At 41.7% G+C, this 14,051-nt stretch overlaps 1 pseudogene across 1 annotated transcript; it reads right to left on the bottom strand.

Annotated features, from left to right (window-relative positions):
• Positions 1-619: 619 nt before the first annotated feature.
• Positions 620-2,546, bottom strand: LOC114302832 (UDP-glycosyltransferase 73C4 pseudogene; annotated as a pseudogene). Its single transcript, XR_014330486.1, has one exon. The product of XR_014330486.1 is annotated as a UDP-glycosyltransferase 73C4 pseudogene (transcript).
• Between the last annotated feature and the right edge of the window lie 11,505 nt (positions 2,547-14,051).

Consider the following 14,051-nt stretch of genomic DNA (forward strand, 5'->3'; position numbering starts at 1 on the left):
AGTGTCTATAGGGTGTGTACAATATGCAGCTTGTTACATATTTTTTGATATATATTATGTATTTTGTAATAAATATTACATATTTTTCTATTAATAATTATGATAATTTATGATTAGGAAATAAAATTACACATTTTTATGATAATATTAGATATTTTATGATTAAAAAATATTTAGATAAAAAATAGGCACTTGTTCAAATTTACGCATGCAGAAGAGTTTTTCTTTTTTCTTATTTTTTTTTATTCAATTTTATCATCTCTCTTCTTTTATTATTCAATTCTCTCTCTTCAATCCCACTTCACTCTACAAATATAGGCAGTGTTCACATTACATAAATCATCACACGTATCAGATTGTCTCTTTATAGGAGACAAAAAAAAATAAAAATAAATAAAATGATAGGACTCAATATTTTAGCCAATAAAATATAGATGTTGGACTACCATTTGAATTTACCTCGAGCAAATTAAAATTTATCCCTGTTGTCATTGCAACTTCAAATCCATTTTCTCTCACGGGTATACTACTCATAGTCACCTCTCAATCTTCAATCTCCTCTCTGCAAAATGCAGCAGACGCAACTTCAATGCATATGAAAAAGCTCCACAGTTGCATATGGCCCGAATACTTTCTCATTGAACTACAGTTCAAACTTCCAATTCATAATTCAACAAGATAAATATTAAAGAATATCAACAAAAAAAAAAAAAAAAATCTAAAATCTAAACTCCATAACATCGCTTTTGCTCATCAACTTTTAAGACCCACACGCACCGTCTTCTTCAATTGATTCCTTGTGGTTAACTTGTTTGATGACATCTTGAATCAAAAATCTCACATTCAAGTACGAAGAACCCCCCTCTTCCATTGCCTTTTTTGCCATCTCCCCAAGCACTCTCGCTCTTCTCCTTCTCTCTTCCCCTTCTATTCCTTCACCCATTACTTCCTCCACGGCTTCCCTAACTACCTCTCTCTTCACCAACACCGTACACTTGTCTTCCCCAAACATGTGCCCAATTGCCTGAGCCCCAACACTCACTCCGGCCTCCAAAACCTGCACAATCAGCTTCTCATTAAAAAATTGCTCTGCGAACATCGGCCAAGTTATCATCGGCACACCCGCACAAAGCCCTTCCAATGTCGAATTCCACCCACAGTGTGTCAAAAATGCTCCCACTGCTGGGTGCGACAATATGAGTACTTGCGGTGCCCACCCTCGGATCACAAGGCCTTTCCCTTGTACTCTTTCCTCGAATCCATCTTCTTCCACCCACTTCTCTATCTCTCCTGCTTTGGCTCCGCCTTTTATGACCCACACAAACGGGCGTTTCGACGCTTCCAAGCCTAGACCGATCTCGATTAACTGAAGAGGTGAGAGGCGACCGATGCTTCCAAGGCATGCGTAGACCACCGATCCTGGCTCTTGTTCATCGAGCCACTTCAAGCACTGGTTTTCGTCAATGGCAGCCTTGTTTCCTCTTTGAGCCTTGTCCAAGTTGTCTTTATTGCATAACGATAGCGGTCCAATGCACCAAACTTTATCTCCTTTCACCTTTCGATACCCGTCCACGTATCTCGATTCCAGCTCTTCGAAACTGTTAATCACAACCCCATATGCTTCGGCTTCCGCAGCTTGTATTTTCACCCGGAAGTCTTGCACGACCAATAATGAACCTGGATTGATTGATGGGGGCAACTGAGATTTTTTTAGCTGAATTTTTTCAGGCAAGCCCGGGAGCTCGAACGGTTCTGACTCGGACACACTCTCATGAACTTTGGTAATATGTAAATTGTGTGTGCATAAAAGAGTGAAGCAACTCGTTCCATCAAAAATAATTCTAGGAATTTGAAACTTTCGAGCAGTGTCGGCTAGCCAAGCAATAATTTTGTCAGCTATTATGCAACTTGGAGACGGCTCGAGCGTTTCAAACAACTGCTCGAATGGTTCTTGCAACAGGAAGATGGCAACGTAGAAATTTCTTATTAGGTCTAGAGAGGGCACGGTGTCTACCGTTTCGCACCCCTCCGGCAGGCCAGCCTCTACGGACGGGAACCGGAGAGAGAGAAGGCGGAGGGGGAGTCCGGATTCAATTGCACGGTTGATGATTGGGTTGAATCTGGAAGCAATGAGAGGGGTGGTGACGACAGTGACAGTCACACCGTGTTGTGCCAGTAATTTGGCTATGTCAATCATGGGTATGAAGTGGCCTGGGGCCATTAGAGGTACTAAAACGAAGTGAAGGTGGTTATTTTGGGAAGCCATTGTAGCTGGTGGTGTTGGTGTTAGTGTTGGTAGTGGTGGTGGTGGTTGAAATGGATGGCCATTCGTGACTTTAAGGGTGGTAGTGACGTAATGGCCTACATCAGCATTGAAATTTCATACATAAAAATCTATTAACGGGTCAATGCATGCATGTGGCCTTATCTCCATCATTCTTTTGCCTTATCTCATTTGAATTTTGTGAAATTCAGAGCCATTAAATTTAAATGGTCCAAAAATTATTAGATATGGTTACAGTATATGTGATGTCATTTATGTAATAATTTTGTTATAAAAGAGAACAGAAAAATTACTCTTTAGTGATAATATAAAAAATATATATATATAATTTTAATTATTAACATTTATAAAATTTATCACATATTTATAATTATTTTTTAAAATCTCTATTGACATGAATTTTTTCAAAAGAGAAATCACAATCATTCATTATGTACTTAATAAATGTATGTTGTCATGTCTCAGTCGTAAAATTCATGACAAATGAAAAATTATAACAAATATTGAGAAATCATTTAGAAACTAATAATAATAATAATTTAAAAGTGAAAAAACTATAATATAAAAAAAATAAAAGCCAATAAGTACACAAAAGTCAAAGATTTCTTTCCATTCATTCCATTATTTATGCATCTTTTTGTAAAAAAAATCATAAATATATATATATATATATATTATCTCATATTTTAACTAAAAAAATCAAAAGTCATTGAAAAACATGTTCCTAAGCAACCCGTAAATCCTCCATTATCACTTAACTAACTAATACAAATAATGTTTTAATAAAATTTTTGTTACATGATTAGTTTGAAATACTGCATAAATAATGTTTACTTAATGTTTCGAGAATACTCACTGTGGTATGATCGTTCATATATTAAGGGTCATTTATACTTTGCCCCATTTATGTTTAGTCATTTTTTCACTTTGACATTTATTTTGTTTTTTTCCTACTTTGGCTTTTTATGTTTCAAATTTTTTTCAATTTACTCATATAGTTCATTTCTGATCAAAATTAGTTAGAAATGTCACAATAATTGTAACATAATATAAAAAAAATATATTATTATACTGAAATTTAAGTTTATGTCAAAGATATAAGTCATATATAATAAATATTTTTATATCATGTGATAGTTAATATGTTAGTTTTTGCCTAATTTTTAATATAAATTTGTTTTAGAAATAAAGTAGAAAAAACTTGAAACAAGAATAATCAAAGTGAAAAAGAAAGAAAAAGAAATTTTAAAGACCAAAATAAGAAACTAGCAAAACATAGAAAAATGACAAAAAATAATTTAACTTTTTTTTATTTATTATTTTTTTATAGCAATTAAAGCAATTTATTAAAGAAAAAGAAAGGGACAAAGTATAGAAAAGCTGGGGTAGAGTTAAGGGTGTAATTTTGGCCCGGCCCAGCTCGAGCCCATGTTGGGCCTTACGGGCTCCTGCCAAGAAATCGGGCCAGGCCACGGGCCAGAAAACTAGGCCCAAGCCCAAGTCTAGGCCCAGGCCCAGGGATATTCGGGCTTTGGGCGGGCCAGTGGGCCGGGCCTCAGGCTGGGCCCCTAGGCTTGGGGCTAGGCTCAAGTTTGGACAGGCCTAAACAATTTTTAAAATTTTTTTCACCAAAATTTTATTATATTCCATTAAAAATAATACTAGACCTCAGGCGGGCCGGGCCTCGGGTTGGGCCTTTGGCGAACCTTGAGCGGGCCGATGGGTCGGGCTTCAAAACGATGGCCTCAGGCCTTGGCCCAAGGCCTCGGGCTGGGCTCGGGCTCGGGCCTTAATGGGCCGGACCCATCTCGGGCTGCGGGCCAAAATTACACTCCTAGATAGAGTTTCATCATTGCCACTATCCTCTATTGTTTCTTGATGTGCCGTCTTTATAGATTGTCTGAAGTAACATCTTAATTTGGGACCGGGACTCGCGAAACTTGTGCGATTCCTTTTTCTTCTACCAAAAACAGAAAAAGAGGAGATAAATTACATTAAACTTTCTTAACTATCGATTATATACACTTTTATCCCTTTAATATTTTAAATCTAATAATTAATTATTTTAATTAGTTATTTTAAATTATTTGAATTTAAATATTAAATCTTTTTATTAGTTATCTGTTAAAAATTTAAATAAAAAATTGTAAAGTGTTGTACACACCCATCTAAGTTCATGAACCAATTGCATAATATGTTTATAATTATTTTTTCTATTCTCACGGTTTTTTCATATTCTCCCATTGTACTGGCCAGCTAAGTTGATTGAAGAAAATTTTCAGCTAGATGTCTTTTCTAGTCTGGCCCGCTAAGGGCCGTTTGATAATCTGATTGCTAGCTAGAGTTTGGAATGCTCTACCTTCTCTATTTTATTTATTGTACTTTTGTTATGTGGTCTTCTGGTGTTAGCAGTAATAACCTATGGTTAGGCTTATCAAAAATGATTGAGAGTTTTAAAAAAAAGAGTTTTAAAGAGTTTTAATTGTGATGGATTTCACTGTGATGTGATATTTTGTGCTATTTTTTTTTTTTTTTTTTTTGCTTGCCTCGCCATATAAGTGAGCTCTACTATTAGAGCTCTATATCATCACTCTTAGGCTTATTTATTGATATCAATTTAGTTGAGTTCATTTAGTTTGGTTATGATTCTTTTTACACTCATCCTATATATCTCATACTTTGTTTCATTAATAAAATTCACTTTTGTTGATAAACATATATATATATATATATATATATATATTCCAATTATGTTGACACCCAATGTAAGGCCAATCATATACATGGCCAAAGCCAACCTGAACACCACATTGGAGAGATTCGATCTCAAGCATTAATTCCTCAGTACGAGAACAAACACACTTAACTCTCACCCAAATTGGCAAGACCAAATATAAACCTCCACCAATACAAACTCCAATCTGCCTAATATTAAACAAACAAATCATTACTCAAATAATGAAACTCCTTTGATGAATTATTGAGCTATAAAGCCACTCACTCTGATTTTAATAAGCTCGCATAACTCAAACAAATCAGGTTGAACCCCTTTGAAAACACACTCACTTCTAAGTTTCTATGAGGGCGGAGTTTAAGTCTGCCTAGATTGGGCTTCATCCTCAAAACCACCGAATATGTAGTGATGATCAGGGTTGTGGCTGACTAGAATCTACCTTTAGAGCCGAATAGTCCACGGATCTTGTGGAATACTGGGGGTCCAGCTGTGAGGGCAGGGAGCCCATAATAGAAAGTGGGCCCCTAAAGAGCAATATAAAAGAGGAGGACCATCAGCCAAAGAGGGGGAGGTGATAACTTGATATAGAAGATAAACTTCAGAGAATATTAACTTGCCTGACGAAGTACTAATTCCGCACCCCCAATCGGAGTATACATCATCATTTCAGGTATCAATTTGAGGATTAAGAAAGTCTGCTTGGGCCAAAGGGTATTTCCAAACCCCATCCCCACAATTGGTGCCGTCTGTGGGAATACTCAAATACGTTCATGGCAGACGTATTAGATGATCCTTCACTCGTTGCTGATGATGTTACACTAAGGGATGATGTTACACCAAGAACCATGCTTGGTCCGGAGAATATCACTGCGCAAAGGGCCCTGAACTTCAACCTAGTGGCTCAAACTTCGCTTTTTACCTCGATGCAGGAAACCATGTACACGAACATGGATGAACTAAAGTGAAACGAACAACGTCTGGAAGACATGGCGGCTGATAACAAACGTTTGCATAAGGAGTTGGCACTTGAGCTAGCCAAATCCTAACCAATTACACCACATTATGACTGGGGTCGGTCGTTAGGGAAAAAGAAGAATGATCGACGGCGTTGCCATTGGAAGCATTGTGGCAACAGTGCTTCCGACTCATCATCTCAGGAACCCAGGAAGAAGGGGTGAGTTGACATGTCCAGTTCATCCAAAGGAAGTCTGTATGTACGGCGCAGGCAGGGGAAATGAGATGATGGTTGGAATGAAGAGGATAAACACGATCCTTTCATAGGCTACATTGCAAAGGTTGTATTGCCTAAAAAGTTTTAAGCACCAACCTTCACCTTGTATGACGGTAAGTCAGACCCTACGGAACACATTTGTCATTACAAACAAGCGATGACGTTGCATGTTAATGATGAAGCCCTCATGTGCTGAATGTTTCCAAGCAGCCTGGGACCATTGGCGGTCAGATGATATTATAAACTGGAGCCGGCTTCAATAAAAAGTTTTCATTAGCTTCGAAAATCCGTTAGAGCAAGATTCATCACCAATGAGGTTCAGCCAAAGCAAGCTGACTCTCTTTGGGCAATGCAAATTAAACCAGAAGAGACCCTCCGGGAGTATTTGGTACACTACTGGGAGTGTTTCAACTTGGTGGACGATGCCTACAATGATTCCATGGCCATCATCACGTTTAAAATGGGGTTACACCTCGATAGTCCTCTCCGAAGCTCTTTGACCAGATGGCCTCCCAAAACAGTCTGGGCGCTAATGAAGAAAGTTGAGGAGTATTGCAAGGTGGAAGACGATGCCCTTTGCGTCAAGGCCAGATAGAAAGTTATGAAATTGGCCCCATCTGGTCTGGTTCAGTCAATAAGCGTTGTACCACCAAGAAGCCCTGAACCTCGGAGTCGGGCTAAACGAGACAATCGGCGTGATTCGTGTCGATCAAGCGAGTAGTGTTCACATCGTTCGAACGAACAGTATCAAGTGGATAGCAGGGGCACCAGACGATCGGACAAGAAGTATACGGAGTTGGCAGAGTAGATCAGTAAGATCCTATCCAAAGTCCAGCATCTACCATTCTTTAAGTGGCCGTCCAAAATGATTGGACCCCCTGATACTAGACGGAGGGATAGGCGTGTGAATATCACAAGGACCGTGGCCACGACACAGACAACTGTTATGCACTGAAGGACCATTTGAAGGAATTGGTGCAAGACGGCCGACTGGCACAACATGTCCGTAAGAAAAATCCACCAAATACAGTAGTTTATAGCCAGATTCACCTCCACTTGGTGTGATTCACATGATATACAGTTTGTTACTAGCAACCCAGGTACAGACAATCCAGCTACAACCCAGTCCATCCAGGCCGTTTACACCAGCCAAACGGCCTCATGAGACCAGAAAAATTAGCTTCGACGACACCGATCTTAAAGGAGTAACGCTCCCCCATGATGATGCCCTTGTTGTCGAGTTGCGCGTACAAAGATTCATCGTTGAACGCATTTTGATCAATCAAGGGAGCACCTCTGAGATAATGTATTATCAAACATTTGTTAAACTCGGCTTCACTGATTCAGACTTGCTACTAGGCGACTATCCTCTGTTTGGCTTCAATGCCAACCCCGAGTACCCTTTGGGCAAGATCACATTAGTAGTCCATGCAGGTACCAAATCAGTCGACGTCGAGTTTCTGGTCATCAAACTTGTATCCCTATACAATCTCATGGTGAGGCGAACCTAGTTACATGCAATGCAGGCCGTACCGAGTACTTACCATAAGTTACTCTGCTTTCCAACGCAACATGGCATCGAGCAAATTTGGGGTTCTCAAAAGTTGGCAAAGGCATGTTACCTTACTACTTCGACAAAGAAGCCGAAGGAACTAGAAGTAAACTCGATTGAAGTTCCAGGTCGAGAAGTCGTAGAGGACGTTAGAAAAACCCCAGTGATAAGGCAACCGAAGGCCTCGATCAGATCAGAATCAAAGGGGAACCTGACAAGTTCTTCATGATCGACACCTCCCTAAATGCAACTGAACGACAAGAGCTGGTTTCCTTCTTACTCAGCAACATCGACGTATTTTCCTGGACGCCGTATGAGATGTCGGGAGTGGATCCGAGCGTAGCCTAACACCATTTAAACGTTGACCCAAAGGTTAAACCAATTATCTAGAAGAGTCGATAGTCGGCTACGGAGCATACTTCAGTCGTTGTTGATGAAGTTGACAAATTGTTGGAGGCCGGGGCAATTCGTGAAGTAACTTATCTGACGTGGTTGTCCAATACCGTGGTTGTCAATAAGAAAAATGGATCTTGGCATGTTTGTGCAGATTTCACGGACTTGAACAGGGCCTGCCCCGAGGATTGTTTTCCTCTTCCTCAAATTGACCAACTTGTGGACGCAACTGTGCCCCACTAACACATGAGTTTCTTGGATGCTTACCGGGGTTACTACCAAATTGCCATGCATCGGGAGGACCAGGAAAAGACCGCATTCCTCACCCCACAGGGAACCTATTGCTACAAGATCATGCCGTTCGGATTGAAGAATGCGGGGGCAGCGTTCCAGAGGCTGGTCACCATTATGTTTAAAGAATATCTTGGTTGCACCATGAAGTATACATTGACGATATAGTGGTGAAATCCAAGGAAAAACATGCTCATCTAGCCGACTTAGCCGCTATCTTCGACATCCTTCGAAAGTACAAAATGAAACTAAATGCCTTGAAATGTTTTCGGCATCGGATCCGACAAGTTTCTCAACTATATTGTGAACCATTGCAGAATAGAGGCCAACCTGAGGCAGATCATGGTAATTATCGAACTTGACTCCCCTCAGTCGACCAAAGAAGTTCAGAAGTTTATGGAAATGGCCGTCACTCTTAATAGGTTTATCAGCCATTCCTCGGATCGCTACTAACCATTCTTTCACACACTTCAGCAGGGCAAAGCATTTCAATGGACCCCCGAGTACCAGGACACACTGGACGTCTTGAAAACTTATCTCCGTTCAGTGCCACTCTTGGCAACCCCATTACCAGGTGACCCGCTTATCTTGTATCTAGCGGTATCCGACAGAGCGGTCAACGCCGTTTTATTAAAGGAAGAACTCAGGGAGTAGTGACCAATCTACTATGTAACCAAGGTGATGGTTGACGCCGAGACACGATACCTACCACTAGAAAAGCTCATCCTAGCTCTTGTAGTGCCTGCCAGAAAGCTGATGCACTATTTTCAGGCTCATACCATAAGGGCACTAACAGACTATCCTCTCCGAGTAGCGCTCCGTAGCGTGGAAGCATCGAGGTGAGTCTCTAAATGAGCTTTGGAACTCGGACAGTATGATATGCAGTTTTTGCCTAGAATGGCCATCAAAGGGCAAGTGCTGGCTGACTTTGTGGCCGAGTTTATAGGGTGCCATGCCAACTTCAAGTCCGATCAACTCTTCCCTCAACCTCAACCAGACTAGAGAATGTATGTTTAAGACATTTGACAAATGTATTATGATGGATCATCCAACCAACGTGGCAGCGGGGCAAGTGTAGTAATCATGACCCCCGAAGGGGCAATAATCGAGCATGCAGTCAATCTGGGTTTCGATGCATCAAATAACAAGACCGAATATGAAGCATTGCTAACCAACCTTTGTAATGCGCTTTACCTTGGTACCTGACGGCTGCAGGTTTTCCGTGAATCAAAATTAGTTATCAACCAGCTGAAAGGGGAATGTGAGGCTAAGAATGACCGAATGGCAGCCTATATGAAAACGGAGAATTCCTTGCTCACAAAGTTCGACCACCATGAGCTAAATCAGATAACCCGAGATCAGAACACACATGCAGATGCTCTTGCTTGCCTAGCTTCTACCATCAACTTAGAACTCAAATGAACCATGGAAATAGGATTCATCCCAAAGCCAAGTATCACTTCTTACGAACCAGTTCAGGTTAACATTATTAACTTAGGACCGAGCTGGATGGACCTCATCGTCCTATTTCTCTCTTTAGACCAACTGCCAACAGATAAGAAAGAAACCTACAAACTGCGAAATAAAGCCCTACGATATTACCTGGATCCCCAGGGAAAGCTTTATAAAAAATCTCTCTCAGGGCCATATCTGGAATGTGTTCACTCAGATAGAGTGGAAGACTTCTTGGCCAAAATACATGAAGGTAGTTGTGGTGCCCACTCTGGAGGGCGCTCATTGGCCTACTGAGCCGTAATGCAGGGATATTATTGGTCGACCATGCGTACTGATGCTGAGAATTATGTGAAGAAGTGTGAACAATGCCAAAAGTTCTCCCCATTAACTCACCTGCCTCCCGAAGAATTAAATTCTGTTTCTAGTCCTTGGTCGTTCGCTCAATGGAGCCTTGATATCGTTGGACCATTACCGCGAGCTTTAGGAAACAAATGATTCTTGATTGTTGCAACAGACTATTTCATGAAGTGTGTCGAAGCAGAATCACTGGCACATATCCGAGATGTCGATGTAAAACGCTTGTGTAGAAAAGCATTATAACTCCATTCGGCATACTAAGAGCACTTGTATCTGACAATAGCACCAATTCGATTGTGGTGTCTATCGGGAGTAATGTACTACATACGGTATCCAACCTATTTTTCCTCACCAGTATACCCACAAAGCAACGGTCAGGCTGATGCCTCTAATAAAGTTATCCTGGATGGAATCAAGAAAAGATTGGAGAAGACTAAGGTCAAGTGGGTTGAAGAGTTTCCCAGTGTATTGTAGGCTCACCAAACCACTTCGAGGCGGTCCACTGAGAAACATCGTTTGCCTTGTGCTTTGGGACAGAGGCTATCATCCCTCTTGAGATCAGCCTACCCACTCTAAAATCAAAGGCTTTTAACACAAGGAGTAATGACATGATGTTGGCCCTTGATTTGAATTTGATTGAGGAACACCGAGATTGAGCTTTGGCACGCATGGCACGATATCAACCCTAGCTCACCAAGTCATATAACCAGCACGTGTAGTTGTGCCATTATGCCCCTGGAGAATTGGTACTCAAGAAAGCGCTCCCTGCTACTAAAAACCCGGCAGACGAAAAACTAGGCCCCAATTGGGATGACCCTTACCAGATTGACTCGATCGCCAGCACGGGAGCATATCGCCACTCAGACATGGCTGGAAGGAGTTTACCACGACCTTGGAATTCAACCCACTTACATAAATTTTATCATTAAATTGACTTGTATGATATGCTAGTCCGCTTTTGTTTTTGCTGTTGTCCAAGCATGTAAACATTTATGTGGTTTCTCAATAATACAATATGCCTTTCTTATTAACTTCTCGTTTTAATTTGCCACTTGATAAAAGCCTTCGAATTCGGAGCGCCCTTCGTGCTTGATCATGTTTGGCCATTACAAAGACTCCGAATTTGGAACGCCCCTCGTGTTCGGCATGATTGGCCAAATAAGCCTCCGAATTCAGAGCGCCCCTCGTGTTTAGCACGATTGGTAGAACAAGCCTCTAAAATTCAGAACGCCCTTCATGCTTAATTACGTTTGGCCATTACAAAGAGTCCGAATTCGGAGTGCCCCTCGTGCTTGGCCCGATTAGCCAAACAAGCCTCCGAATTCGGAGCGCCCTTCATGCTTAATCACGTCTGGCCATTACAAAGATTCTGAATTAGGAGCGCCCCATGTGTTCGGCATGATTGGCAGAACAAGCCTCCGAATTTAGAGTGCCCTTTGTGTTTGATCACATTTGGCTTTTACAAAGACTCCGAATCCGGAGCGCCCCTCCTGTTTAGCATACTTGGCCGAATAAGCCTCAGAATTCGGAGCGCCCTTCATGCTTGATCATGTTTGGCTATTACAAGCCTCCGAATTCAGAGCGCCCTTCATGCTTAATCATGATTGGCCGTTACAAAGACTCTGAATTTGGAGTGCCCCTCGTGTCTAGCACGATTGGCCGAATAAGCCTCCAAATTAGGAGCGCCCTTCGTGCTTGATCACGTTTGGCTATTACAAAGACTCTGAATTTGGAGCGCCCCTCGTGCTTGGCACGATTTTCCAAACAAGCATTTGAATTCAGAGTGCCCTTTGTGCTTGATCATGCTTGCTTATTACAAAGACTCCGAATACGGAGCGCCCCTCGTGTTCGGCACGCTTGGCTTAATAAGCCTCTGAATTTAGAGCGCCCTTCGTGCTTGATCACATTTGGCTATTACAAGCATCCAAATTCGAATCGCCCTTCGTGCTTAATCACGATTGGCCATTACAAAGACTCTGAATTTAGAGCACCCCTCATGTTCCGCACGATTAGCCGAATAAGCCTTCGAATTCGGAGTGCCCTTTGTGCTTGATCACGTTTGGCTATTACAAAGACTCTGAATTCAGAGCGCCCTTCGAGCTTGATCACGTTTGGCTATTATAAATACTTCAAATTCAGAACGCCCCCTATGCTTAGCATAATTGGCCGAACAAGCCTTCGAATTTGGAGCGCCCTTCGAGCTTGATCATGTTTAGCTATTACAATGACTACGAATTCGGAGCTCCCTTCGTGCTTGGCACAATTGGTTGAACAAGCTTGTGAATTCGGAGCGCCTTTCGTACTTGATCACGTTTGGCTATTACAACGACTCCAAATTTGGAGCGCCCCTTGTGTTTGGCACACTTGGCCGAATAAGCCTCCGAATTTGGAGCGCCCTTCGTGCTTGATCACGTTTGGCTATTACAAGCCTCCAAATTCGGAGTGCCCTTCGTGCTTAATCACAATTGGCCATTACAAAGACTCTGAATTCAGTGTGCCCCTCGTGTTCGGCACGATTGGCCAAATCAGCCTCCGAATTCAGAGCATTCTTTGTGCTTGATCACGTTTGGCTATTAAAAAGACTCTGAATTTGGAGCACCTCTCGTGCTTGGCATGATTGGTTGAACAAGCCTTTGAATTCGGAGCGCCTTTCGTGCTTGATCACGTTTGACTATTATAAATACTCCAAATTCAGAATGCCCCCCGTGCTTGGCATGATTGGCCAAACAAGCCTTCGAATTCGGAGCACCCTTTGTGCTTGATCACGTTTGGCTATTACAAAGGTTTTGAATTCGAAGCACCCCTCGTGTTCGGCATGCTTGGCCGAATAATCCTCCGAATTCGAAGCGCTCTTCGGGCTTGATCACGTTTGGATATTACAAGCCTCAAAATTCGGAGCGCCCTTCGTGCTTAATCATGATTGGCCATCACAAAGACTTCGAATTTAGAGCGCCCCTCATGTTCAGCACGATTAGTCGAATAAGCCTTCGAATTCGGAGTACCCTTTGTGCTTGATCACGTTTTGCTATTATAAAGACTCTGAATTCGGATCGCCCCTTGTGCTTGGCACGATTAGCCGAACAAGCCTCTAAATTCGAAGCGTCTTTTATGCTTGATCATGTTTGGCTATTACAAATACTCCGAATTCAGAACGCCCCCATGCTTGGCAGAACAAGCCTCCAAATTTGGAGCGTCCTTCGCGCTTGATCACGTTTTTCCATTAGAAAGACTCCGAATTTGGAGCGCCCTTTGTGCTGTGCACAGGTGACCTAATCAATCTAAGGATTCAGAGTTCGCGAAATCGGTGAAATTTAGTAATCAAATTATGACAAGTAAACAAGCACAATGCATATTTATTTTGAGCAATACACGGTTCTTAGCAACAAATCTTGCTACAAAGACAATACATGGATCTTGCTAAAGTAAAAAGTACAATACAAGTTTTTCTTATTATTTAGGCTTTATCCGGACCGAGACCTTTTTCTTCATCATCAGTCTTCTTAGCGTCATAGGCTTCGAAGGTAAACTTATAGCTTTGGTACAACGGTGATGCCGAGTTGATACTAGCGGCTTGCAAAGCCTTGGTCTATCCATGCTTAAAACCACGGTTCTCGCAAAACGTTTTCCGCCAACTTTTCTTTGGTCTTCTCAATCCCGATCTTTCAGCCATTAAAAAACCCTTCTTCATAGGTCCGTGTTCTTATCGCTTCTTTTGCGAACATGTTTGTCGTATCTCGATCGGCTATGGCATGAT

The sequence above is a fragment of the Camellia sinensis genome, chromosome 5 (genome assembly GCF_055761805.1).
Source record: "Camellia sinensis isolate YWXY chromosome 5, ASM5576180v1, whole genome shotgun sequence".
Taxonomy (NCBI): domain Eukaryota; kingdom Viridiplantae; phylum Streptophyta; class Magnoliopsida; order Ericales; family Theaceae; genus Camellia; species Camellia sinensis.